The following is a 27,936-nucleotide window of genomic DNA, read 5'->3' on the forward strand; positions in this document are numbered from 1 at the left end:
AGAAATCACATCTCCCAGTGTAATAGTTTAGCGAGATGATCCATACATTTTTCTGAACAAAAAAATGCCATTAATTCTTGCAATGCTTTGTTACTTTCCACAGAATAAGAGAACATACTAAACAAAACAAACAAAAAAACTTGCTGGAATTTCAAGGACACTGAGTTGGTAAGAACTACTTCCCTTTAGACAGAATGATTATTTGGTAAGACAAGGTAAGTGGATGTGGTAGTTTAAAAACATGTCTACATGTTTTGAAACTGGTGGCACAGTGGTTGAGAGTCCGCCTGCCGATGCAGGGGACACGGGCTCGTGCCCCGGTCCGGGAAGATCCCACATGCCGCCGCGGAGCGGCTGGGCCCGTGAGCCATGGCCGCTGAGCCTGCGCGTCCAGAGCCTGTTACGCAACGGGAGAGGCCACAACAGTGAGAGGCCCGCGTACCGCAAAAAAAAGAAAAAAAAAAAAAACATGTCTACAAATTCTTTGACACTTATCTCACGAAATTCTCAGGGCTTCGCAAGACTGTTAATGGAAGCCTGACGGCCCTTGAAGAGGCTGAAGGTGACAGCTTCTAGGCAAGGGAAGAAAATGACACTGCAACCTGGAGGTAGGGGGACTCTAGCTACAAAGCAGCTGAAAGTAAAACTGATGAGAGGGATAAGCTAAAAAAAAGACTATTAAATATAAAGAATCCAGGACTCATTGGGTTCAAATATCTGTATCCCATTTACAGCATCTCCACATGCCCAACTAATGCTAAAACAGAGAAATAGCTTCTGGACTAAGATCAGATTTAGGGTGCTGCCAGGAAAACATGGTCTAAAGATGAAGCCAAGACTGTAGAACCCTTTATTAACACCCTGGAAAGACTTAAGTTGGTGCCTCAAATTCCTTTAAGGATCTTAAAAAAGCTTAAGAATTTTAAAGGCATCATCCTACAAAGTTTCCCATCCTACCATCCTACAACAGCTTCACAAGAAGCCCAAGGGGAAGAGCTTATCTCAAAAAGATTTGGGAGGGTAGCTTTTCCAATGTCATGAACCCCAATAAAATTCACAGGACATTCAAAGCTTTAAAGAGAACTGTGGTAGCAAAAACACTGCTTGCTAGCTTGCATTAACAGAGACCAAGACAGTACAAAATGAGAAGAGGCCTCTGGGATTTTCTTAGAAGTTCTGTAAGTCCCCCTTCCTCCAGGTTTCAGTGTCATTTTCTTCCCTTGCTGGCTTGAGAAACACTACTCAGCTGCAAACACAGGTCATTTCTTATGAAAAGGACAGAACAAAGAGCTCAGAGGGTACAGCAAAGGAGAATCACTTCCATGGTCAGGACTAAGTCCTAATCACAGAGCTGGCAGCAGATATCAGGCTGTATTGCAGAACTGCTATGGAACAGCATGTCTTCCATTTTCCATTTCTGAATGGGGGAGTCTTTAGCAGTTTAACAGAATGTTGGGTATGTGGGTGGCAGAAAATTTGTCCCTTTAGTTCTCAAGTCTTCGTACTGAGAGGATTGGTACTCAAGGGGCTATACTCTAGAAACCACACCCAGGAGCCTCATCCCCATCTGTACCTGGTGAAAGATGGTAAGATCCTGGACTCAAGCCTGAGCCTGACACCATAACAATTGAGACTTGTGGGGGAACTGAGTAGGGATAAGTGTATTCTTCATGTGGAAGGAATATAAAAATTGTGGCCAGTGGGTAGATTATGCTGGTTTTTAAATGTATCCATAAGTTTTTGAAAAAAATTATCCCATAAAAAAAGGTAGACTATGGGCCAAGCATAAGTGACTTATTCCTAATGAACAGAATATGGTGAAAGAGATGCTGTGTGAATTGCAAGGCGAGGTTAGACAAGGCAACACGGCTTCTGCCTGGCTCTTAACCTTGGAACCCAGCCCATGTTGTGAGGAAGCTCAGGCCACAAAGAGAGCCTAGGTGTTCAGGGTAGGTGTTCCAACTGAGGGGAAGAGAGGCCAGCTGTCCTGGTTATGCTTTTCCTAAGTATAGATTGTGAACAAAATAAACGTTGCTTATTTCAGCTACTAAACTTTGAGGAGATTTTTAGGAAAAAACAGATAGAAAAGTGGATGAAAAAAAGAGATAATAAGAAACATAACTTAGACACAGTAGGAATTGGTTTCCTATAAACTGGAATCTAATAAATGTTGAGATTAATTTAAAATGACAAACAATGCTGATGAGACGAAGCAGATAACTAGAAGAAAGACCTAAGAACTATTCAGGAGGAAGTTTTGGGCAGGTTCCCTTCACTTACAATTTCTTACAAATAGGCAGGTATGCCTCTTCAGAATTTCCCCTCAAGTTTGAAGATAAGCAAGATTGGTAAGCAAGGAGACATATGAAGTGTAATAGTTGAAAAACAACTAGAAATCGTCAGTTTAATTACCAAAATCAGACTTCTTTACCTCATCTCAATTAACTGAAATTCTAAGGGATAGGCAACTTTGAATATTTATTAATCTAGGACTCAATCTTCATTGTCCTTTCCTCAGAGAGGAAATAAAACATCATGGAAGCATTTTTAATCTTCTCAGTAGTAAAACAAATGGAATGTCCTTTGGCAGAATATAATTTTTCCTTTACCTTACTTAAAGCTTGTTTGTAAGGGAAGGTAGGATATCTCATTTTTACATTGTACCACAGTGCTTCTCTATATCATAAAAACTGGCTTTGAAACTTTGAAATTCAAATTACTAATCTATTATTTGTCCCAGATAAATTATTACCTTTTTTAAAAAAAATTATTTTATTTATTTTATTTATTTTTGGCTGTGTTGGGTCTTCGTTGCTGTGCACAGGCTTTCTCTAGTTGCGGCGAGCAGGGGCTACTCTTTGTGGAGGTGCACAGGCTTCTCATTACGGTGGCTTCTCTTGTTGTGGAACACGGGTTCTAGGTGCATGGGCTTCAGTAGTTGTGGCACACAGGTTCCACAGCTGTGGCTTGCGGGCCCTAGAGTGCAGGCTCAGTAGTTGTGGCGCATGGGCTTAGTTGCTCCATGGCATGTGGGATCTTCCCGGACCTGGGCTCGAACCATTGTCCCCTGCATTGGCAGGCAGATTCTTAACCACTGCACCACCAGGGAAGCCCTACCTGGTTTTTAACAGCTATACTCTTAAAAATTTTTCTTTGGATGGGATGAAATAGTTATTCTATTCATTATGTGTTAAGCTATAAATTACAGCTATGCATCTCTTTTTCAATCAAAGAAGGTAGATACAGGGAACTGTGGTTTCTGAGAATGCAGGATCTATGTCAAGAACAAGATCAGCATGAGTGTTATACACAAGAACCACATCAAAAGATGATTTAATTGTGAATTGCAACATGATGGCTTAGAGAGACTTCCAATGAGGAAAGCTGACAGCCCAGACTTAATCTTCTCCTAGATGGTGAAACCTATGGATGAGCCTATGAATTATAATGAGCTAAACATAATGAAGCAGATAGCAGACGAAGTCAGCGGATCTCGTGACCAAGATTTGATGGAAACTGGAGTGAAGTGGGAGGCACTGGGTGAGAGACTAAAGGTCTGAATGGAGGGAGAAAAAAAGGAGTGGACTTTACCTTTGTAAACCTACTTCCCATTGTGTCATGGGGTCAGTGAGGCATAAGCTGGCCACAGGCTCCTTCAAGAGGCAAAAAACCTCCACGGAAGTAGAGTTAAAGACATTCCACTACACTGACTTTTTATTATTACATAAAACAACTGGTAAGATGCAAGATGACGAAGAAAGAATTCTCATAAAATCTGACTTGATACTGGCATAGGGCAGACATATAGATCAATGCGTTACCATTGACGATGTAAAAGGAAAGCCCCACATTTATGGCCAACTGATTGTAAGAGTGCCAAATAATTGAATGAGACAAGAATAGTCTTTTTAACAAATGGTACTGGGACAACAGAATATCCACATACAAAAGAATAAAATTAGACCTCTACCTCATACCATATGTAGAAATTAAGTCAATATGCAAGAGCTAAAACTACAAAATTCTTAGAAGAAAACACAGGTGTTTATCTTCATGACTGGATTTGGCAATTCTTAGATATGACACCAAAAGACAAAAATCGACTAACTGAACTTCATCAATATTAAAGACTTCCGTGTTTTGAAGGACACCATCAAGAAGGGGAAAGGGCAAGCTCCTGAGTGAGAGAAAATACTTGAAAATCTTATATCCGATCAAAGACTTGTATCTAGGATACAAAAAGAACTCTTACAATTCAATAATAAAAAGACAATCCAACTTAAAAATGGGCAAAAAGTTGAATAGACAGTTCTTCAAAGAAGATACACAGATAGACAATAAGCACATGAAAAGTGCCTCAACGTTATTAGTCAACAGCAAAACGCAAATCAAAACCACAAGAGATGCCACTTCACACCTACTAGGATGGCTATAATCAGAAAGACAGGTAATGACAAGTGTTGGCGGGCATGTAGAGAAATTGGAAGGCTTACACACTTTGGATAAAAATGTAAAATGGTGCAGCCACTCTGGAAAACAGTACGGCAGTTCCTCAAAAGTTTAAACAGGGTTACCATATGATACAGCAATTCCATTCATAAGTATATTCCAAAAAGAAATGAAAAAAATATGTTCACACCGGAACTTGGACATGAACGTTCATAGCAGCATTATTAACAATAGCCAAAAAAGTGGAAACCACCCAAAGGTCTATCAACTGATGAATGGATAAATAAAATGTGGTATGTCCATACAAATGAGTATTATTCAGCAATAAAAAGAAAGTATTGATCCACACTACAAAGCAGATGTACCTTAAAAATACTATGCTGAATGAAAGAAGGCAGTCACAAAGGACCCCATATTCTGTGATTCCACTGACATGAAATATCCAAAATAGGCAAATCTATAGAAACAGGGAGTACAGTCGTGGTACTAGGGCTGGGAATAGGAGGAAGGGAAAACTGGCACAGGGTGATGGCTAAAAAGTACAGGGTTTCTTTTTAGGGTGATGAAAATGGTCTAAAATTGATTGTGGTGATAACTGTATAACTCTTTGAATATACTAAAAGTCACTGAATTGTACAGTTTAAATGAGTGAAACTGCATGGTATGTTCATTATATTTCAATAAAGCTGTCACCAAAAAATAATGGATGCTTTGGGGTAATGGTGTGCTGCTCAGCTTCAGATCACTAGCCATGGTTCAAGACACTAACAGTCAACAGTGTGCCCTTTTTATGGAAAAATTATATAGGAAAAAGCTGTCTTTTTTACTGGTATCAAGTCTAAAAAATTAAGAGACAAATCTATGTTTCACTGCTCAAAGCATGGAGTGATTTATATTTCCCCCAATTAAGTGGCTTTTCGGTCCCAAAACTGATTAAAAATTACCTTATGTTTTAGCATATTAATCTGAATATCCATTTCACTTTGACTGGTTTTTAAATCTCCATGGAAACTAAGCTCTCCATTTTCGTATTCATTTAACTTCCTTCTTGGCATTTTTAAGAGTTTCTTAAGTCTGTAGAAATGCATAGAATGAATAAGTCAAGTTCTTTAAGAGTAGATAATTAATAACTATTTAAACAGATATATGTTCTATCATATAAAATAAACTCTATAAATTATAATCCTTTCTCATCTGTTCTAATCTAATATGGTTTGAAAGCATAATAACTAACTTATAATCTTAGGTAAATAATATGAAGAAAAATTTTATGACACATGCTAAGTAAAGAGTTAATATAGTATGTGTATACATATATTATACGGTTCTTATAAGGAAGCTGTTATTAGTATCCATTTTTAGTATGTTAATATGAAATACTAACTTATTATTTAATACTAGTTATAAACCAGACATCAGTATCCAAGCTGAAGAAGAAGAGTATATCATATATGAATGTTTTGAAAAGACACAAAAAGACATTTTGGTACCTACTGACCACAGCCTCTACAAGAAGCAAAGAAATAACACACAAAAAATCATCGACACTCACTCACTCAAAATAGAAAAAGAAACAAGAAAGAACAATCTTTGGAGTCTGAGCTGCTGGAGAAGAAAACCAGGCTGAGCTTCATAAAAAAGGAAATCAGCAGAGAGAGAATGTGTACCAGTCCCTTCAAGCTGTTTTAAGAGATCTAGAAATCTTGCCCAGCACAATGTTAACAAAATGCCAAGCAATGTAGAGAAAATTAAATGAGAGAAAAATACTTATGAGAATCAGGGAAGAACCATAAGTACAACACCAAAATCCACAGATGCTCAAGTCCTCCTAAGCACATACTCCTGTATACTTTAAATCATCTCTAGATCACTTATAATACCTAATACAAGGTAAGTGCTATGTAAATAGTTATAAATACAATGTAAATAAATTCTATGGAAATAGTTGCCACCTGAGGCCAATCCAAGTTTTGCTTTTGGGAACTTTCTGGAATTTTTTCCCCCTGAATACCTTCAATCTGAGGTTGGTTGAATCTGTGGAAGCTGAGGGCTAACTGTGCTCAGCAAATAACCAGAAAGGAAGCCATGTGGAGGCATCACAGACATTGGGAAACACTCTTATTATTATTTTTTTTAATCTGAGTGGTCAAAACATGATCATTAATTTTATTATTCTTTAAGTCATACATATGTTTTTGTATGTATATTTTAGAACTAAACTTTTAGAGCAGAAAGAAAACATAAGCAAAATCAAGATAGTTTTTGATGTTGTTAAACAGTGACACAAATAGGTTTTTAGATATTAAAATACTTGAACGCTGAAGGGGAAGAACACAACTAAAAGAAGGCAGGATTACCCAAAAAGAGCAAAGATATCTTGCAGACATAAAAATTCAAGGTAGATGATGAAGAGCAGAGTGACATTACTATATGCAAGGCACACTATTGTTATTGTTTTAGAAATTATTAAAGAGGAACTGTAGTACTGGGGCACTCAAAACAGTTTCAGATTGTGCTGTGAGTTTCTAAAGTAAACTTTTAAATAGGATGGATGATTTAAGTATGAATATACACATATAAAATGAATTTGTATCTAAGGTTTTAATAAAACAAAATTATAGTTAAATCAATTAATTGTTGAAATTATCAGAAATATTAAAATCTTACCCAGTAATCTCTTTTTCTAATTCACTATTTTTCTTCATTTCTGGATCCAAACTATATTCCAGAGACCGTTTTAACTCAATATATTTCTTTAATTGCTCCTTTTCATCCTCAAAAAAAATTTTTTTAATTATTTTTTAAAACCTAGAGACTTACTCTTCTTTCTTAAAAATATTACTTCTCATGAGTTCATGAGTAATATACGTTTATAGTGAAACACAGTTTATAAACCTGATGCCAGTAAGGACGATTTCAAAAATAATCACTTTTCCTGAAACAGCTTATATTGATTTTTCATTTTCATCATTTTTCTAGAATTTAAATTGCCAAAATTTATTTGTTAAAAACAGACGTTTTGGGACTTCCCTGGTGGCATGGTGGATAAGACTCCGTGCTCCCAATGCAGGGGGCCTGGGTTCAATCCTTAGTCAGAGAACTAGATCCCACATGCAGGCCGCAACTAAGAGGTTGCATGCCACAACTAAGGAGCACACCTGCTGCAACTGGGGAGCCCTCCTGCTGCAACCAAGACTTGGAGCAACCAAATAATAATAATAATAATAATAATAAATAAATAAGTAAATAAATAACCCAGAGGTTTTTACACGTTAGTGAAAGTTTTTTAAGGAGTGGTTATATTTACGTTTTAGTTTCTAAAGATGCCCTAGAAACATTTTCATCAGTGGTTTAAGATATTCCAGGTCTTGTTAAATCACATCTTATTAATATAATCTTTGAAAAATTCCCACACAAGATAAAGCCTTTCATTCTCTGTAAGCATTCTTCCATAGGTTTCAATTTCTCCATTTCTATTAACAATTCTTCTCTTTAAATAAAGTTTAAGTCTTCTATACACTAAATAACAATGTAACTTCGGGCTTCTCTGGTGGCGCAGTGGTTGAGAGTCCACTTGCTGATGCAAGGGACACGGGTTCGTGCCCCAGTCTGGGAAGATTCCACATGCCTTGGAGTGGCTGGGCCCGTGAGCCATGGCCGCTGAGCCTGCGCAACCGGAGCCTGTGCTATGCAGCGGGAGAGGCCGCAACAGTGAGAGGCCCGCGTACCGCAAAAAAAAAAAAAAAAAAAAAAAAAGTAACTTCTTCTTGATTCTTGTAGCTTTTTCTCTCATCCTTTTTCTCCCTCACCCCCGCTACTGGACTCTTACATTGTTTTTTTAATTAATTAATTAATTTTATTTATTTATTTTTGGCTGTGTTGGGTCTTTGTTGCTGCGTGCAGGCTTTCTCTACTTGTGGTGAGCAGGGGCTACTCTTCGTTGTGGTGCATGGGCTTCTCATTGCAGTGACTTCTCTTGTTGCAGAGCATGAGCTCTAGGCACATGGGCTCCGTAGTTGTGGCTTGCGGGCTCTAGAGCGCAGGCTCAGTAGTTGTGGCTCACAAGCTTAGTTGCTCGGCGGCATGTGGGATCTTCCCGGACCAAGGCTCGAACCTGCATTGGCAGGTGGATTCTTAACAACTGCACTACTAGGGAAGGCCTGGACTCTTACATTCTTTTTTTTTATTATTATTATCAAAAAGTTTATTTCTTATTTTTTTAAATTTTTTTAATTTTTTTTTTGCTTTATAACAAATTTAATCAGTTATACATATACATATGTTCCCATATCCCCTCCATTTGGTGTCTCCCTCCCACCCTCCCTATCCCACCCCTCCAGGCGGTCACAAAGCACCGAGCTGATCTCCCTGTGCTATGCGGCTGCTTCCCGCTAGCTATCTACCTTACGTTTGGTAGTGTATATATGTCCATGCCGCTCTTTCACTTTGTCACAGCTTACCCTTCCCCCTCCCCATATCCTGAAGTCCATTCTCTAGTAGTTCTGTGTCTTTATTCCTGTCTTACCCCTAGGTTCTTCATGACATTTTTTTTCTTAAATTCCATATATATGTGTCAGCATACAGTATTTGTCTTTCTCTTTCTGACTTACTTCACTCTGTATGACAGGCTCTAGGTCCATCCACCTCATTACAAATAGCTCAATTTCATTTCTTTTTATGGCTGAGTAATATTCCATTGTATATATGTGCCACATCTTCTTTACCCATTCATCCGATGATGGACACTTAGGTTGTTTCCATCTCTGGGCTATTGTAAATAGGGCTGCTATGAACATTTTGGTACATGTCTCTTTTTGAATTATGGTTTTCTCAGGGTATATGCCTAGTAGTGGGATTGCTGGGTCATATGGTAGTTCTATTTGTAGTTTTATAAGGAACCTCCATACCGTTCTCCATAGTGGCTGTACCAATTCACATTCCGACCAGCAGTGCAAGAGTGTTCCCTTTTTTCCACACGCTCTCCAGCATTTATTGTTTCTAGATTTTTTGATGATGGCCATTCTGACTGGTGTGAGATGATATCTCATTGTAGTTTTGATTTGCATTTCTCTAATGAGTAAAGATGTTGAGCATCCTTTCATGTGTTTGTTGGCAGTCTGTATATCTTCTGTGGAGAAATGTCCATTTAGGTCTTCTGCCCATTTTTGGATTGGGTTGTTTGTTTTTTTGTTATTGAGCTGCATGAGCTGCTTATAAATTTTGGAGATTAATCCTTTGTCAGTTGCTTCATTTGCAAATATTTTCTCCCATTCTGAGGGTTGTCTTTTGGTCTTGTTTATGGTTTCCTTTGCTGTGCAAACGCTTTTAAGTTTCATTAGGTCCCATGTGTTTATTTTTGTCTTTATTTCCATTTCTCTAGGAGGTGGGTCAAAAAGGATCTTGCTGTGATTTATGTCATAGAGTGTTCTGCCTATGTTTTCCTCTAAGAGTTTGATAGTGTCTGGCCTTACATTTAGGTCTTTAATCCATTTTGAGCTTATTTTTGTGTATGGTGTTAGGGAGTGATCTAATCTCATACTTTTACATGTCCCTGTCCAGTTTTCCCAGCACCACTTATTGAAGAGACTGTCCTTTCTCCACTGTACATTCCTGCCGCGTTTATCAAAGATAAGGTGACCATATGTCCGTGGGTTTATCTCTGGGTTTTCTATCCTGTTCCATTGATCTATCTTTCTGTTATTGTGTCAGTACCATACTGTCTTGATTACTGTAGTTTTGTAGTATAGTCTGAAGTCAGGGAGCCTGATTCCTCCAGCTCCATTTTTCTTTCTCAAGATTGCTTTGGCTATTCGGGGTCTTTTGTGTTTCCATACAAATTGTGAAATTTTTTGTTCTAGTTCTGTGAAAAATGCCAGTGGTAGTTTCATAGGGATTGCATTGAATCTGTAGATTGCTTTGGGTAGTAGAGTCATTTTCACAATGTTGATTCTTCCAATCCAAGAACATGGTACATCTCTCCATCTATTTGTATCATCTTTAATTTCTTTCATCAGTGTCTTATAATCTTCTGCATACAGGTCTTTTGTCTCCTTAGGTAGGTTTATTCCTAGATATTTTATTCTTTTTGTTGCAATGGTAAATGGGAGTGTTTCCTTGATTTCACTTTCAGATTTTTCATCATTAGTATATAGGAATGCCAGAGATTTCTGTGCATTAATTTTGTATCCTGCAACTTTACCAAATTCATTGATTAACTCTAGTAGTTTTCTGGTAGCATCTTTAGGATTCTCTATGTATAGTATCATGTCATCTGCAAACAGTGACAGCTTTACTTCTTCTTTTCCGATTTGGATTCCTTTTATTTCCTTTTCTTCTCTGATTGCTGTGGCTAAAACTTCCAAAACTATGTTGAATAAGAGTGGTGAGAGTGGGCAACCTTGTCTTGTTCCTGATCTTAGTGGAAATGGTTTCAGTTTTTCACCCTTGAGGACGATGCTGGCTGTGGGTTTGTCATATATGGCCTTTATTATGTTGAGGAAAGTTCCCTCTATGCCTACTTTCTGCAGGGTTTTTATCATAAATGGGTGTTGAATTTTGTCGAAAGCTTTCTCTGCATCTATTGAGATTATCATATGGTTTTTCTCCTTCAATTTGTTAATATGGTGTATCACGTTGATTGATTTGTGTATATTGAAGAATCCTTGCATTCCTGGAATAAACCCCACTTGATCATGGTGTATCATCCTTTTAATGTGCTGTTGGATTCTGCTTGTTAGTATTTTGTTGAGGATTTTTGCATCTATGTTCATCAGTGATATTGGCCTGTAGTTTTCTTTCTTTGTGACATCCTTGTCTGGTTTTGGTATCAAGGTGATGGTGGCTTCATAGAATGAGTTTGGGAGTGTTCCTCCCTCTGCTATATTTTGGAAGAGTTTGAGAAGGATAGGTGTTAGCTCTTTTCTAAATGCTTTATAGAATTTGCCTGTGAAGCCATCTGGTCCTGGGCTTTTGTGACTCTTACATTCTTTAACGCATGGTCTCATTCATAATTCATCTTTTATCACTTATTCTCTTCTTTTACACTAAATTGACTTTCAATCTTGTAACTCCACTAAAAGTTTTGAGGGTCATCAAGAACCGTTTCTTCTTCAGTCCTTACCCTGCTTCACTTCTCAGCAGCAACCGCGAACATGACCACACTCTGCCTCTGCTCCTCTGAGCCCACCTCAGTCTGAATGACAGTAACCCTTGATGTTCAGTCCTTGACCCTTTCTAATCCTCTTTCTAAATTCTCTCAGGGCTCCTTACATCTCAAGGCTTCGTACCAGATTCCCTAACCTGCCTTTCCAGCCTTGACCCCTTTGCTGAGATCACCTGTACTTTTCTCTCCCCCTTCTTGCTCCTCATAGACAACATCCTCAGCCACACTCATGAGCCATTACTCAGTGAGGATTATCCTTGTACAGAGCTATTCTTGGACACTTTATGTTTATTCCTATTGGTGTTACTTTGAGTGTAGTGTTATTTTCTAATCTTGGGGGGCAGCCTCACCCTTAGGATGTTGACCAGCATACTTTGTCTTTATTTTTTTTATAATGCGAAAGTTTTTCACAAGGATCAGATTTTCAATTATTTGCCCTTGTTTTCTTTTTTCTTTCTTTTTTTTTTTTTTTTGGCTGCATTGGATCTGCGTTGCTGCGTGTGGGCTTTTTCTAGTTGAGGTGAGTGGGGGCTTCTCTTCACTGTGGTGCGCGGGCTTCTCACTGCAGTGGCTTCTCTTGTTGCAGAGCACAGGCTCTAGGAACGTGGGCTGCAGTAGTTGCAGCACATGGGCTCAGTAGTTGTGGCTCGCAGGCTCTAGAGTGCAGGCTCAGTAGTTGTGGTGCATGGGCTTAGTGGCTCCCCGGCATGTGGGATCTTCCCGGACCAGGGATCAAACCCATGTCCAATGCACTGGCAGGCGGATTCCTAACCACTGCACCAGGGAAGTCCCTGCCCTTGTTTTCTTTTGAATGATTTCCTACTCCATAGAGACCTGACCTTATGGAAGTCTTCTGACACTCCTTTCAGGTGAATACTCAACTATATTGTTTGGAGTCTTGAGTCAGCTAGAGCTCTCTCTTCTTCCCAGCCCAGATTCTTCATCTCAACACTGTGCTCACCATATATCTTAACTCAGGTTGGCTCTGGCCTGGGGATTCCTGAGATGAGAACTTTAGGAGAAGCCAGGGCTACTGACTGAGTTGGTGAAAAGCTCTCTCATTAAATTTTTGATTTGTGTAGACCTTAAAGTGGCCAATAATTCTATGTCATAATCTTAACTCATTTCTATACGAATCTACAGAAAATCCCTCATTATTTTTTTTAATACGCTTAATCAGTGTGGGGTATCCTTACAAAATTTTCAATTTCTGATACCCGAATAGATGTGTTTGACAATGTAAGGGGACATCTGGCACTCTCATTCACATGACACTCCTTTTGTCAACATATTGTATTGTCACTTGTATGAAAAGTATGCTAATACAATGTGACTAATGCATATCAAGTCTAGAAAAAATAATTTTCAATGTTTCTTTGAACACAAGAAGGGCCAGTCAATAGAATGTTCTAGTCCCCCTGACAGGTATATCTGTATAATGACACTGCATGAATCTAACTATTGTGATGGAAAGAAACGAGTTGGTAGGTGCATCTACCTCATCCCTCCAACTTAGGGTTCACAATAGAATCTTCTGATTTTTAAATCATAGGTAGCTTCCCCTACAAAGGAGAGTATAAACGGCAGGAGATTTTACCAACCTTTCTGCTTGGTAAATAGTTACATAGCTTTCACTATACATTGATAAATTGGAATCCTGGATTACACATCAGTCTTTTCTGAGACTGGCTGTTACACCTTTGAAAGGCTGATTAACTCAAGTGTCTGGGAGAAAAATTGTTCCTGAACTTGCTATGCTAGGAACACCTGTTACTATGTAAGGCCCTGATTGAGCAGCCATTTCTGCTTTTTCACTGGCATCTCTTTTCTTTTTTTAAAGAAAAAAGGGGGACTTCCCTGGAGGTCCAGTGGTTAAGACTTTGCCTTCCAATGCAGGAAATTTGATCCCTGGTCAGGGAGCTAAGATCCCACATGCCTCCTGGCCAAAAAACCAAAACATAAAACAGAAGCAGTATTGTATCAAATTCAATAAAGACTTGAAGAATGGTCCACATCAAAAAAATCTTTAAAAAATAAAGTAAAATAAAATCCAAGAAAGGAAAAAATACATTCCTTTCAGAAAAATGCTTGCATAGTGACCTAGTATTCCTTCTTAATAAAGAAAATGAACTATAACATTAAAAGTAATTCATTCTCAAAATAGCACTGGAGGGTTTAGATTACAAGGGAAGTTCAGAATTCTAGATCAAATCATTACTCAAATTTCTGGACTCAAACAGATATTTGTGTACCACTGTTCATAGCAGCATTATTAACAATAGCCAGAAGGTGGAAAAATCACAGTGTTCATTGACAGATGAATGAATAAACAAAATGTGGTATATATAAAATATTGCTTTTGGACTGTCACCATCTTTTTAATTAAAGGCTTACTATAAAAATCAATTTTATTATTTCAGTCAACTTCCTCTATAAAGAGGAATTATGCTACCAGTAGCAAGTAGTATCAATATAAAAATAAACTCTTTTATCAATGAAACTTTTCATAGTGTCCAAAATATTCTTATATATTACTAGTAAAAAAATTAAAATTCCTTTTCAGCATGACAGAAATTAAGAGATTGACTTACTGAACTTGTACTTAACAGGTTTTTCTGAAGCTCTTCAATTTTGTCCGCTTGCTTTTTGACTGTAGCTTTTAACTTGGCCTTTTCAATTTCAAGCCTAAAATGCATATTTTAAAATAATTACTCTCACACATAGATTTTAAAATACCACACAGTTTCTGAACAAACACCTGCAGGTTCAATTACATACATTCTTAGAATTTTGAAAAGTAGATGATTTGGCAATTGTGCCGTTTTCTAGTTGTGTTCTGTGGATAATGTGAAAAATTTAGAAATAATGGAGAAAAATTATGCATTTCAAAATAGCTCAAAGCTGAAATGTTTACCCAGCTTTACAATGATGTATTTATTGTCATAACTGATATAATTCTCATACTATACTGCTTATCTGCTCTATACTTATACTAAGTTATTTTCTGTGCTGCTTTAAATTGTACTTTTGGATGTGATCCTGCGTCTTCTCAGCACATCTCATGGCCTCTGTACGTCGATCCTGTGCTTCTTGCAACTAAAAGGAGAAAAAAAAATTTTAAATTACTGATAATCTAGCAAATCCGCCATCATCTGTTTTTATGTCTTTCATCTGCATATTGTTTATGGCTACTTTCCTGCTGCAACAGCAGAGTTGAGTTGCTACAACAGACACCTTCTGAACCACAAAGCCTAAAATATTTACTATCTGGCCCTTTACAAGTTACTGACCTCTAGTACTAAACCACAACATCATTCATGCTTTAAATTATATTTTATCAAATAAATACACAAATTTATAAATTGGCCAAATGGGGAAAGACATTTAAATTTTTTACTCCACGCTCTATACCAACTATAATTTTAAATATCCACGTATGTGAATGACCACAGCTCTTCCAGTGATTATGAACGTTCACACTACACACTACTGTTGGTGACAACCAGATGCTTCAGGGACTAGTGTGAGAGGTAGTATCTACACAGGAGCCAGAATGCGTGGGTCTGAGTCCCAATTCCACCACTTATTTGCTGTATGTCCTTGAGCAAACTACTTAAATTTTCTGTGTCTCAGTTTCTCCAGCCGTAAAATGAAGATAATAATAGCACTGACCTCACTGGGATGTCGGGAAGATTAAATTGGGGGGGGTATACATAACTTATGTAGAAAAGTACGTGGCACATAGTAAATGCTAAGTGTTTACAATCAGAATTATTACTATTGCTGTATTTTACGTTCTAAACAATTTGATATTTTAGGCAGATGGCATGCCAACAGAAGTGGTCTCCTATACAAGTCACACTGAAGTCATTCTCCATACCACTGAAATTGGCAGTAACAGGGAGCATGAGGACCAGAATGTATGTGCCCAGTACTTCAAAAACTTTCACTGATTCCACTAGTCCTTTTTTCCACTTACAATAATTTATAACTTACTTCCTCTCTGTACTACTCAGTGGGCAGTGATCATGGACTAATATGCAAATAGCACCTCCTGGATTGAGTGGTACATAACTTACATGACCATCAGAGGAAGGGTTAAGTCACTGGCATGGAAATATCACCCTACTGCTAAATCAAAGTTCTGAATCAATTCACTCCCTGCAACTGGTTATGTCTAGAAAGTACTCGGATGAGAAAATTAAGGTTATGTGGTATGGATATTGGAGAAGCTATCCACAGAGCTTTACAGTTGGTGAAATGCTATCAATGTGAAAATCCCCAGTTCTGGCTGCATAATGAAGGAAGGCAAATTTAGATTTTTTTTCCAGAGTGAGGGAAAAAAAAAAGAGCATTTAATTGAACAATTCTCCTCCATTAGATTAAGAGCTTTTAATTGTATATTTAATTGCTTAAAATACATTTTAATAAAAGATTATATCAATATCTCCAAGAAAAAGTTATTGGTATGGTATAAAGTACTTAATTGTATCCTAGCAACTGTTAAGCTAAAATATTTTCAATTTATGCAAGACAGGTGCCGTGCATATCAATAAATATTCCCTGTTAGACAAATTTATACTTAGACGAGATTCTCTCTCATGAAAAAAATTAAATCAGTGTAAAATTAAGGGCTAAACTCTTCTTCACAGACTAGATGACAGGGTCAATGAGAGCTAGGACAGTCAGAGAGAGAGCTTCATGGAGAAGACTCGGGGCCAGGTCTGAATAAATGGAGGATTAGGCAGGAGGAAAAGAAACTGTAAAGACAGAAAGGACAGCATGAGTAAAGGCCAAGAAAAGATGAAATCAGCCAATTAACTCAGAGGTAAAAGCCAACAGCAGGGAGATAAAAATTATGTCCACACAGTAACTTGTAAATGACTGTTCACAGCAGCATTATTAACAGCCCAAAGGTGGAAATAACCCAAAGGCCCATCAACTGATGAATGGATGAACGGCTTAGCCACATAACGTGCTGTTCGACAATATACAGAAATGGAAGTACTGATATGCGCTATAACATGGATGAACCTCGAAAATGCTACGTCAAATGAGAAAAGCTAATCACAAAGGACCACATACTGTGTGATTCCATTTATATGAAATACCCAGAATAGGCACATCTACAGAGACAGAGATTAGACTGGTGGTTGCTGGGGCTGAGGGAGATGGGGGCCATGGGTGATGGCTAAGGGATGCAGAGTTTTCCTTTGGGGGTGATGGAGATGCTCTATAATTGATGCCAAGGGCACGACTCTCTGAATATACACAGAGAGATTGAACTACACATTTTAAATGGGTGAATTATATGATATGTGAATTATCTCAATAGTTTTCTTAAAAATACAATGGCAGGATCTAGATAATTTTCTTAATTTTCTATTTTGGGTGTACATACTACACACGATCTGAGTATCTCTACGCTTTTACAATATATCTAAAATGAAAAGAAAATGAAGGCAATGCCTAACTTCAACTGGTTTGTATAATGACCTTTCTGCACACGTTATTCTGAAATCCATGAAATAAATACACACAGATACTACATCCATTCATGAAAGTGAAGATGAAAAATGACAATTTTATGGAACATTCCATTAAACATTATCCTCTGATTTTATCTGGCTTGCTTCATCATGGTAGTAGAGATATCACTAAAAAATACTGTTTAATAGAAAAAAAAAGTCTCTCAACTTCTGTGAGGAATCACGCACAATTCTCAACTTTCCTAAGGGTAAATATTGTAAGAAAAAATATATAATGCAAACGGCAGGATGAAAGTCAGAGTTTAAGAAACAAGTGCATTATAAAGATAACAAAATTATAATAAATTTACTTGTAACGAAAATACAAAAGAAAGCCGTCCATGAAAATTAGTGTCCTAAAACACTTTATCCTATACATTAAGTACTGACACGTTAAATTTCATACATACCTGACTTGTGACTTGACGTAATTTTTTCTTTAAATCCTGTGCCTCATCTTCTAAATTAGTACGATAACGTGACGTGGCCTCCAGTGAAGCCTCTGACATAGATTGCTTTTTTAGGGTATCAGCCAGTTCTTGTTGAAGTTGTCTCACAAGTGCCTAATAAGATACTCTGTCACTGATTTTATAAATTACCTTATTATTAAGTTATGTTAATAATAGATAACTCCAACCTATGTACTTTGAAAACTATCACCAGAGACATCAATTTGTCTCCTTCTTGTATGTGCACCTTCCTGCTCACTGAATTTGGTTTAAGACACAGAAGGTGTTACCCTCCGGCCTTATCGCTATTAAGTTACTTAGACAATGGATTCAGTCCCACTATCCACTCCCCGCCCTTCCCGATCAATTTGCTGAGCTTGAGGACCCCCTCAAGTCTCAGAAAGAAATGGGTGTGTAGGTGGGACGAGTGGTGGGAACATCTTCCCTCTTCTCTACTGGAGGCTTCCATTAACTTCAGAGATCCTCACATATTCAATCCAGTGCTCAATAGATTCCTATCTCAGAATTAAAATGAGGTCATTCCCATTTTAATTCCTAGAATTAAAATGAGACCTTCAGGGCCTCCCTCTGCCTCCCGATAGCAGCCCCTATGACCCTGTCCCCCACCCTATTCCTGCTACTCATGAATCTGCCACCCCTCACTAGTCTGAAAATGGGAGTCCAATGCCAAATTAATAAGTCACAGAGAGCTACAATTCTCTTTGTATTGGACAGATTTATATCCAAATGATAGTAACTGAGCCTTGAAATGAGAATTATGAGCAAATTATTTGTAAAAATGTTCCAAGTAAATTATAAATAGAAGTGGGAAGATTAAATCAAGTATAGTTTTGCTAAAGCTCACTACTTTAATCCCAAATTATAATGAAAAGTAGATGCCTTTAAAGAGTTGAGAGGTCATAAGAATACATGGTTTGAGGCTGAGCTATTTCTCAAATTAATTCAAATTGACATGAATAAAAATAAAATTATATCAACTAAAAAGTTATGACAAGCTACTGAAGGAAAAGTACTATGAGATATGGCATCGACACATCAGTTCATTTGGGAAATCTGGAATTGACTGTCAAGGTAATACACACAACTGAACCTTAATTTCAAAATAATTCATTTTAGATCTGAGCGTTTCATTTATCTGCTTCATCATGATACTAAAATGTGGTGACATAAAGATTAAAATTATTAGCTTAGCAGTAGAAGAGTAAATTACTAATACCTGTCTATACCCATTAACAATTTATAACTTAATCTCTTAAAATTTCATAGGTGACACAATGTCTCTACTCAAAGTAAAGCACCTCTCAGGTCTAATTCTTTATTTGCTGGATACAAGGTATGCTTTTAGGCTGATTTACAGTCTATAGATTTATAGTCTATATATTATTTCTATTCAACTAGATTCAACATTTAGCCATAATCAAAATCACTTTGAATTTTCTTTCAGGAAGTCTGAGAATTATTTCTCTTCTTGGATACTTACTTCTCTTTCTGTTTTCTCATTTTCATACTGATACATTCTCTCTTTTAAATGATTACATTCATTGATTAACTCCTTGTTCCTTTCCTCCAGCATCAGACCTTGTTTTTCACTTTCAGCTTGAAGTTTTTTCACAATCTCCTGAAACTGGTCTTGGATGTTAATTACTGTCTTCTCTCTACTGTCGGCTTTGTTTTGCGCATCATCCAGTTGCTGTCTGAGCAATATGTTTTCACTCTGGAGTTGAGATAATCTCTCTTCTAAGGATTCCTGCTTTCCAATGTATTTATTCACTTTGCCTTGTTCGCTTTGATACATGTGTTCAAGTTCCTTCTTTTGACACTGTGCTTGGCTTAGGTCTCTCTGTACACGTTCTAACACCAAAGTCTTTTCTCTGAGAGCATCCCTCGTGTGACGGAACTTGGTTTTAGGCTACTGAATTTACTTTCAGCTTGAGAAAGTTGCTGGGAAAGCATCTCATTGTTATCTTTCAGGTTAGACACATCAAAATTCATTTTGTCCTGCAAGCGTAACCACTCATCTCTTGCTCTCTGGAAGGCAAGTTCCAGGTCTCTTTTTGATGTCTGACTTTGATGGTGATCATGTATGGTTGCAGCCAGTTTAGAACGATAGGATTCCACTTCTGCTTCCAGTCTTTCTTTGCTTTGTTTTTCATTCTCCAGCTTAGAGTCTAGCATTGTATTCTCAGCTGTCAGAACATTAAGCTGTCCAGTGTATTGGAATATTGTCTTTGTTAATGTTTCCTCATTCAGTTTTATTGTCTTTTGAAGATCATCATTCTTTTCTTTTACAATTTCAATGTCCTCAACATATTTCTTTTCCTTTTCCTGGTTCTGACATTTTATTGTGTCGATTTCCAGTCTTAGCATGGCAACTTCATCCTGCAACATGTGGTTTTTATGTAACAGATCTTTTTCTTTTTCAGGACTATCGGACACCTAAGTGAAATAAAGGAGATTTTTAGCTAGTACTCAATAAATTGACATTTCATGATTTCCTCTGAAAGACTAACCTATATGTTGATACAATGAAAAGGCTGCAATAAGTGGATATCCAACTGGAAAAAATAAGGTTGGATACAAACCTCAGACTTCTTACAAGCAGAAATCTTCAAAAGTTCAAAAATTTAATTGAAGACAATGAACCCACGAAAGTAAAAAACAAACCACAGGAGAATTCTTAAGAAGCTCAGAATTGGAAAGGCCTTTCTCTAAATTATAACAAACCCAGAAGGCTTAAAATAAAAGATTAATAAATCTGACTACACTTAAAAATTGCATCTGATGTGATATATTTATACAGTGGAATACTACTCTGCCATAAAACAGAATGAAATAATGCCATTTGCAGCAACACGGATGGACCTAGAGACTATGATACTAAGCGAAGTAAGCCAGACAGAAAGACAAATATCATATGATATCGCTTATACATGGAATCTAAAAAAATGATACAAATAAACTTATTTACAAAACAGAAAGAGACTCACAGACGTAGAAAACAAACTTATGGTTACTGAAGGGGAAAGAGGGGGAGGGATTCATTAGGAGGTTGGGATTAATATATACACACTACTATATAAAAAACAGATAACCCACAATGACCTACTGTGTAGCACAGGGAACTACACTCAATATTTGGAAAAAGAATCTATAAAGGTATACATATATATATATATATATATATATATATATAGAACAGAATCACTGTGCTGTATACCTGAAAATAACACAGTATTGTAAATCAACTATACTTCAATAAAAAATAAAATAAAATACCACCTGCTAGCTTAAAAATAATTACATCTGCTATCTAACCTATACAGCTACCCCATAGTAAAAGCCTTAGCTCTGTATATATTTCAACAGATTAAATTTCCTAAAAAATTTTTTTCTTGAGAATATTCCATAAATATCCTATGTTTCTACTATTTATATAGTCCTGAGACTATTCCATAAATATTCTACATTTCTAATATTTTTATAGTCAGTTACAAGAATTACATCTACTGATAACTGTACTAAGCACTTCTACAAACATCAATTAACTCGTTTAGCTATGACAGTCCTGGAAATGAGGAAGTCAAAAATACAAGCAAGCTGCAGGCTTTTCTCCAGGTCTTTTGACTTTACTATGAGTCCTCTTACACCAAACCACAGCTAGTTCTCTAGTACAAACATATAAATATGCAATGAGCCTTATATTTCACTATGGTGCATACTCTAGTGGTAAATAAGGTAAAATTTATAGAGATCTTAGAAAATCGTGAGATTATTCGCTGCTGCAATAACTTTTACTCTCTCTTCATAATGCTTAAAATAGTAAGGTAGGGGGAAATACAATGAACTGTTTCACTAAAAATAAAACACTTATCAATAAATTATCACTAAATAAATATTATGGCATATCTATCACTATTTTCAAAAGTTCCTTGTACTGAAATAGGACACTACATGGAGCAAAGTGTTAATTTTCTCACAAGTAGAAGAATGACATCCAAAAGACGTTCTCTGAACTGGCTATACCTTTCTCCCTTACCATCAGTGGAAGGGATAAACTAACCTCTCTATTAATCTATCAAGGAAGTGAAATCACTGCCAAAAACCATAATGTTGCTTTGTTTGTTTGTTTTGGGGTTTTCTCTTTTTTTTTTGGTAATTTTGTAAGTTTATTCTAAGGAAATATTTTTTATTAAGGGCTCAAAAAAGTTTTTACGGGCTTCCCTGGTGGTGCAGTGGTTTAGAGTCCACCTGCCGATGCAGGGGACACGGGTTCGTGCCCTGGTTCGGGAAGATTGCACATGCCGCAGAGTGGCTGGGCCCGTGAGCCATGGCCGCTGAGCCTGCGTGTCTGGAGCCTGTGCTCCGCAATGGGAGAGGCTACAACAGTGAGAGGCCCACGTACCGCCAAAAAAAAAAAAAAAAAAATGTTTTTACAACTAATGTTGCAGCTTTTACGATACTGAAAAATTGTAAGTGATGTGAAAATGTCATTGATGGGGTACTGGTTAAAGAAATGACAGTGAAGCCAAGAACAGACTCTGATTTAGGCACTGAAAATGATGAGGTGCATAGTGATTGACATGTTCACTCCAAAGCAGAGGGCAAGAACGTATTCAGTGCTGGGATTTGGTCGGGTAGTGTTTTCGATGGTGGAGCACACATGGTCTTCCCTGCCTAAACCGCCATCAGGGTGCAGACTTTTCTAGATGGTAGCAATAGTTTTCAGATTATGAAAAGTTAATCAGTTCCTATGGAAAATATTAAAAGCTGCGCCTTGGATGAGGCTATTGTATGTCACTGCTTGACTGTTGCAGACAAATGGATTGAAATTAAAAATACTACTTGAATTAAATTTAATCAAATATAATTCAATTATGTTTGAACTAAAAATATTAAATATCCAATGGATGAGAAACGTCACCCCCCCCAAATATACTTAAATAGGTTTTAAATATCCTCTACACTGTCTGTGATGTATAGTATTGGTTTTTAAAATATATACATATACAGATACATACACACAAATATTTGAAAATGATTAAAGAAAATATCTCAGAATTCATTTTCTTATTAGTCATTTCTATCTCCTTTTGTTTGGCAAGGTGACTGGTCAGGATTCCATCTTGTAAAATTCTGGCATTCTGCTCTCGAGAAAGCTGCCTCTGAGCGTCATTTCGCTCTTCTACAACCTGGAGACACATTTCATGAGGTTTTTGGTCTCATACCATTAAAAAAAAAAAGTCAAAAGCTTAAGAGCAGAATTTAAAAAAAAACTGTTAAAAGGAAGTAGCCTTTTAAAATAAACACAAGGATATTTATCCCACATGAATAACTTAAGATTTTAATTTAAATGACTGCTAAAGTTATCACAGAGCAAAAATACAGGGAGATATAGTATTGTGAAAGAAAATCTTTTTACAAAGCATTTAACTAGTTCCATCGCAGTCTCAAGGCAATTTACCCTGTAGTTTAACACAGAAAAGCCAAAATTAACACATTGATTGGAATTAAGAATATTACTTTCGAATGGACCAAAAATGCCAATCATTATGTTAATCATTAAGCTCAATTTACCTTCCATTCCTCCATTCAGAAAACATACACAGAGCATGTATTAGAAGCTAAGAATGGCAAGAAATTAATAGCTTAAGCTATAAATGTCATAGTTCATATTTAGGATGAGATAACACTTTTCATTTGTTTTAAACCTAAATAATATATATTAAATCAAAGAGATATTACAAATAATACTGATGAAATACTGTTGGAAATTTGAAATTTTCACCAAAGATTAACTTACCTGATTCAGATTATTTCTCACAGTCCTCAGTTCCATGTCTAGTGCTCTGAGAGTGAGTTCAAGTTGTTGTTTCATTTCAACTTCTTTACTGTATTGCTCTTCTTTTCTTCTTAACTGCTCCCTAATTTTTTCATATAACCTGTCAGCATTTCTTCTCTTCTTCTTTTCTTGTTTTAGGGTGAATCTGCAGTTAAATATGCTTACCTTAAAATGTGTTTTGTTGGAAAATAAAAAGTTCATTTTATGATCTGGCTCTTCACCTGCTGATTTAGTATCCTAATGAAATTTCTGTTCTCCAGTTTTTTTTTCCTTTCTAGGTCTCATATTTTTAATTCCTCACTTCAATCTCTTCATAAAGATATATATACTTGAAAGGTAGCAATGAAAAAACATTCTGCCACTTAAGTAAGTTTTAGTCAAGAGTAACTCTGGTGAATAGTGTAGGAAAGAAATTTTGAAATTATTCAGTGAAGTTAGGCCGAAAATTACCCTGTTTTCCACACTGTCATAATTACTCCTCCTTTAGGACACATAATTTAGTTACTAGTTAAAAAGAGAAGCTGTTGTTTAGAAACAAGTTTATAAGTTCACTAGAAATAAAATTTCAACTTCATAAAATACTACAGGTACCCCTAAATGACTTACAGTGCCAGATAAAATCTGCAGATGCCTTTTACAGAACATATATCTTCAGACACTGTAATCCAAGACTAGGCTAGGGAGTCTAATATCTGTTGCCCCAAACTTTTTATGTTTCTTCTTTTGCAACATTTTCAACTTGTTGATTATTATCTATTTAATAAATAATTTTAAATCCCGTAAGGCAGGATCCATATTAATTAATCAAATAGAGAGTATTTTGTGCTTTCAGCACAAACCTGTGAACTAATTTTATCTCTGTATGAAAGAGATATTGAATAAACTAATCAGTAATCACCTTCCATTTTTACTTCTTATTTCATCCATGCATATGTTAAGAATAAAACTACATAAATGTTTTAAAAAATTTTGTCTTCAGAAAAATGGCCATTTCATACTTCTGTGGGTGGGAGTGTAAAGAAATATAAACTTTCTGGAGAACAATTTAGAAACATGGATCAAAGACCTTTTTAAAAAGTTCTCATACTTTAACCAAATAACACAATATTAAAGAATTTATTCCAAATAAATAATCAGAAATGTAGAAATGAATTTATAGAAAAGACATTCCTTGTAGCATTAAATATAATGCAGAAAAATGAAAAATAACTGACATTCAATTTGCTAAACAAATAATGACCATAATTCAAAAAGACACAAGCACCCCAATGTTCATTGCAGCACTATTTACAATAGCCAGGTCATGGAAGCAATGTAAATGCCCATCAACAGACGAATGGATAAAGAAGATGTGGCACATATATACAATGGAATATTACTCAGCCATAAAAAGGAACGAAATTGGGTCATTTGTTGAGACGTGGTTGGATCTAGGGACTGTCATACAGAGTGAAGTAAGTCAGAAAGAGAAAAACAAATATCGTATATTAACACATATATGTGGAATCTAGAAAAATGGTACAGGTGAACTGGTTTGCAAGGCAGAAATAGAGACACAGATGTAGAGAACAAACGTATAGACACCAAGGGGGGAAAGCAGGGGGCTGGGATGAACTTGGAGCTTGGGATTGACATGTATACACTAATATGTATAAAATGGATAACTAATAAGAACCTGCTGTATAAAAAAATAAAATTAAAAAAAAGAGAGATTACAAAAAAATGAGGCTTCGTATGGAGGACTTCTGTATGGCCATGAAAATGATGATTTGGAAATATATACATTAAATTATTACTAGAAGTATCCACTGTTAAGAACTTGCTGTATTATTTCCAAGAATTTCACACTCCACAATACTAATGAAGTTTTCTCTCCTGTAAAATCCCAGCAGGTAAGTTAGCAATTATAAAACTTCCCGTAATATTAAAGTAAATACACATCTGTAGTATTACAGTAAATAAAAACAGTTCAAATATTTCTTTAAAACCAAGATGTTCAATACCTCAAGCTGCAGAGCTCTTGTTCCCATTCCACTTTTTGATGCTCTAACTGTGATTTCATTTCTTTTGTTTCTGATAGCTCCTTTTGTAGCCCAGTAACCTTACTTTCCATTTTTTTATTTTGTCCTGTAAGTAGTTCACAGTGATCTTTTTTAAGATCTATTAATCTTTCATATGAAAGAACTGCATCCCGAATTTTCAATAAGCTAACAGAATCTGCATTAGGAAGAAAACAAAGATAGAAATAAAATATATGAGTAATTTTTATGTATAAAGCACTGTGCATTTTCACCCTCACTCATCCAAACATTGAACAAATACCTTTTTTTTTTTTTTTGGTCATGCGGGACCTTAATAAATCCCTGACCAGGAATTCAAGTGGCTAAATATACAATGCCCCAAAGAGGTGGAGGAAAGAAACAGAAAAAAAAAATATTTGAAGAAAAGAATGGCCAACAACTTTCTAAACTTAATGAAAACTACAATCCCACAGATCCAGGAGGATCTGGCAAGGAGAGAAGAAGTGGAAGTAAACTATTTTGTAATATTCTTATCCTATATATGATGTGGTACAATATTACTTGAAGGTGGACTGTGATAACCCTAAGTAAAATACTGTAAACCCTAAAGCAACCACTAAAATTGTGAACAAAAGAGTTACAGTTAATAAACCAAAAAAACAAAAAAGAAATAAAACTACATCATAAAAATTACTTGATTAATCTAAAAGATGGCAGAAAAAGAAAAGGGCAACAAAGAACAGATGGGATAAACAGAAATCAAACAGCATAATGACAGATTCATACCTACTGTATCAATAATCACATTAAGTGAAAATGGTCTGAAAACCTCAATTAAAAAGCAGATTGTCAGGGACTTCACTGGTGGCGCAGTGGTCAGGAACCCCCCTGCCAATGCAGGAGACACAGGTTTGAGCCCTGGTCCTCCCACACGTCATGGAACAACTAAACCCATGCGCCACAATGACTGAGCCCACATGCCACAATTACTGAAGCCCATGGGCCTACAGCCTGTGCTCCACAGCAAGAGAAGCCACCGCAATGAGAAGCCTGTGCACCACAATGAAGAGTAGCCTCCACTCGCCGTAACTAGAGAAAGCCTGTGCGCAGCAATGAAGACCCAACACAGCCAAAAATAAATACATAAATTAATTAATTAATTTTTAAGAAAAAGCAGATTGTCAGACTGGATCAAAAAGCAAGACCCAACTGTATGCCACCTATAAGAAATGCACTTTAAACATACGGACATAAATTTGTAATAAGGTTAGAAATAAGATATACCACACTAACATGTGACAAAACAAAGCTAAGCTAGACTGGCTATATTAATACCAAACAAAGTAGACTTCAGAGTAAAAAAACATTATCAGCAATAAACAAGGTCATTTCATAATGAGGAGTGTCAATTAATAAAAAGCACAACAACCCTAAACGTTTATGTGCCTAGTAACTTCAAAATATACGAAGCAAAACTTGAGAGAACTGCAAAGAAAAATAGACAAATCCACAATTACAGTCTGAGATTTCAATACCCCTCAATGAATAAGTGATAGAAAGAGCAGGCAGAAAATCATCAAGGATACTGTAGACTTGAACACCACCATTCTTTTCAAGTAGCCATGGAACACTTACCAAAAGAAGACTATATTCTGAGTTATAAAATAAAGGAGTAAGTCAAAAGGATTTAAGTCATACAAAGTATGTTCTCTGACCACAAAGCAATCAAACTGGAAATGAAGAACAAAAATATTTCTGGAAAATACTCCAATATTCGAAAACTAAATAACACACATCTAAATCATCCTTGGATTAAAGAGGTAATGAAAAGAGGAATTACAAAGTATTTTGAACTGAATAAAAATGAAAACATAATATATTACTATTTGTGGAATGCTGCTTACTTGCATGAAAATTTATAGCACTGGATGTCTATATTAGAAAAGAAGGTCTCAAATCAATGACCTTGGCTTCCAACATAAAAATCCAGAAAAAGAGCAAATTAGGGGACTTCCCTGATGGTTCAGTGGTTAAGGATCTGCCTTCCAATCCAGGGGACACGGGTTCGATCCCTGGTCGGGGGACTAAAACCCCACATGCCATGGGGCAACTAAGCCCGCCCACTGCAACGACTGAACACGCAAGCCACAACTAGAGAGCCGGCATGCCGCAACTACAGAGCCCACACACGCTGGAGCCCACACCCCATTTGGAGTGTCACAAATACTGGGCCCACACGCCACAACTAGAGAGAGAGGCCCACGCGCTGCAACAAAAGATACCACATGCTGCAACTAAGACCTAACGCAGCCAAAAATAAAATAAATAAATAAATATTTTTTAAAAAAGAGCAAAGTAAACCCAAAGCAAGCAGAAGAAAGGAAATAAAAAACATCAAAGAAAAAATCAATGAGAAAAAACAAAACAAACAAAACAAAAAAGACATGGAAAAATCAATGAGGGACTC

At 36.5% G+C, this 27,936-nt stretch overlaps 1 pseudogene across 1 annotated transcript in view; it reads right to left on the bottom strand.

The window, feature by feature from the left end:
* LOC309797578 (ankyrin repeat domain-containing protein 26-like) overlaps positions 1 to 27,936 on the bottom strand; it is a 96,602-nt pseudogene that overhangs the window by 12,067 nt on the left and 56,599 nt on the right. The window contains exons 22-30 of the transcript XR_014296150.1: positions 25,452 to 25,665; positions 23,410 to 23,593; positions 22,661 to 22,798; positions 19,090 to 20,045; positions 17,550 to 17,702; positions 14,637 to 14,707; positions 14,203 to 14,296; positions 7,117 to 7,223; positions 5,394 to 5,523 (exon numbers count right to left, since the gene is read on the bottom strand). The product of XR_014296150.1 is annotated as an ankyrin repeat domain-containing protein 26-like (transcript). The remainder of the gene's footprint in view (positions 1 to 5,393; positions 5,524 to 7,116; positions 7,224 to 14,202; positions 14,297 to 14,636; positions 14,708 to 17,549; positions 17,703 to 19,089; positions 20,046 to 22,660; positions 22,799 to 23,409; positions 23,594 to 25,451; positions 25,666 to 27,936) is intronic.

This window comes from Mesoplodon mirus (genome assembly GCF_964341445.2).
Source record: "Mesoplodon mirus genome assembly, contig: HAP1_SCAFFOLD_751, whole genome shotgun sequence".
Taxonomy (NCBI): Eukaryota; Metazoa; Chordata; class Mammalia; order Artiodactyla; family Ziphiidae; genus Mesoplodon; species Mesoplodon mirus.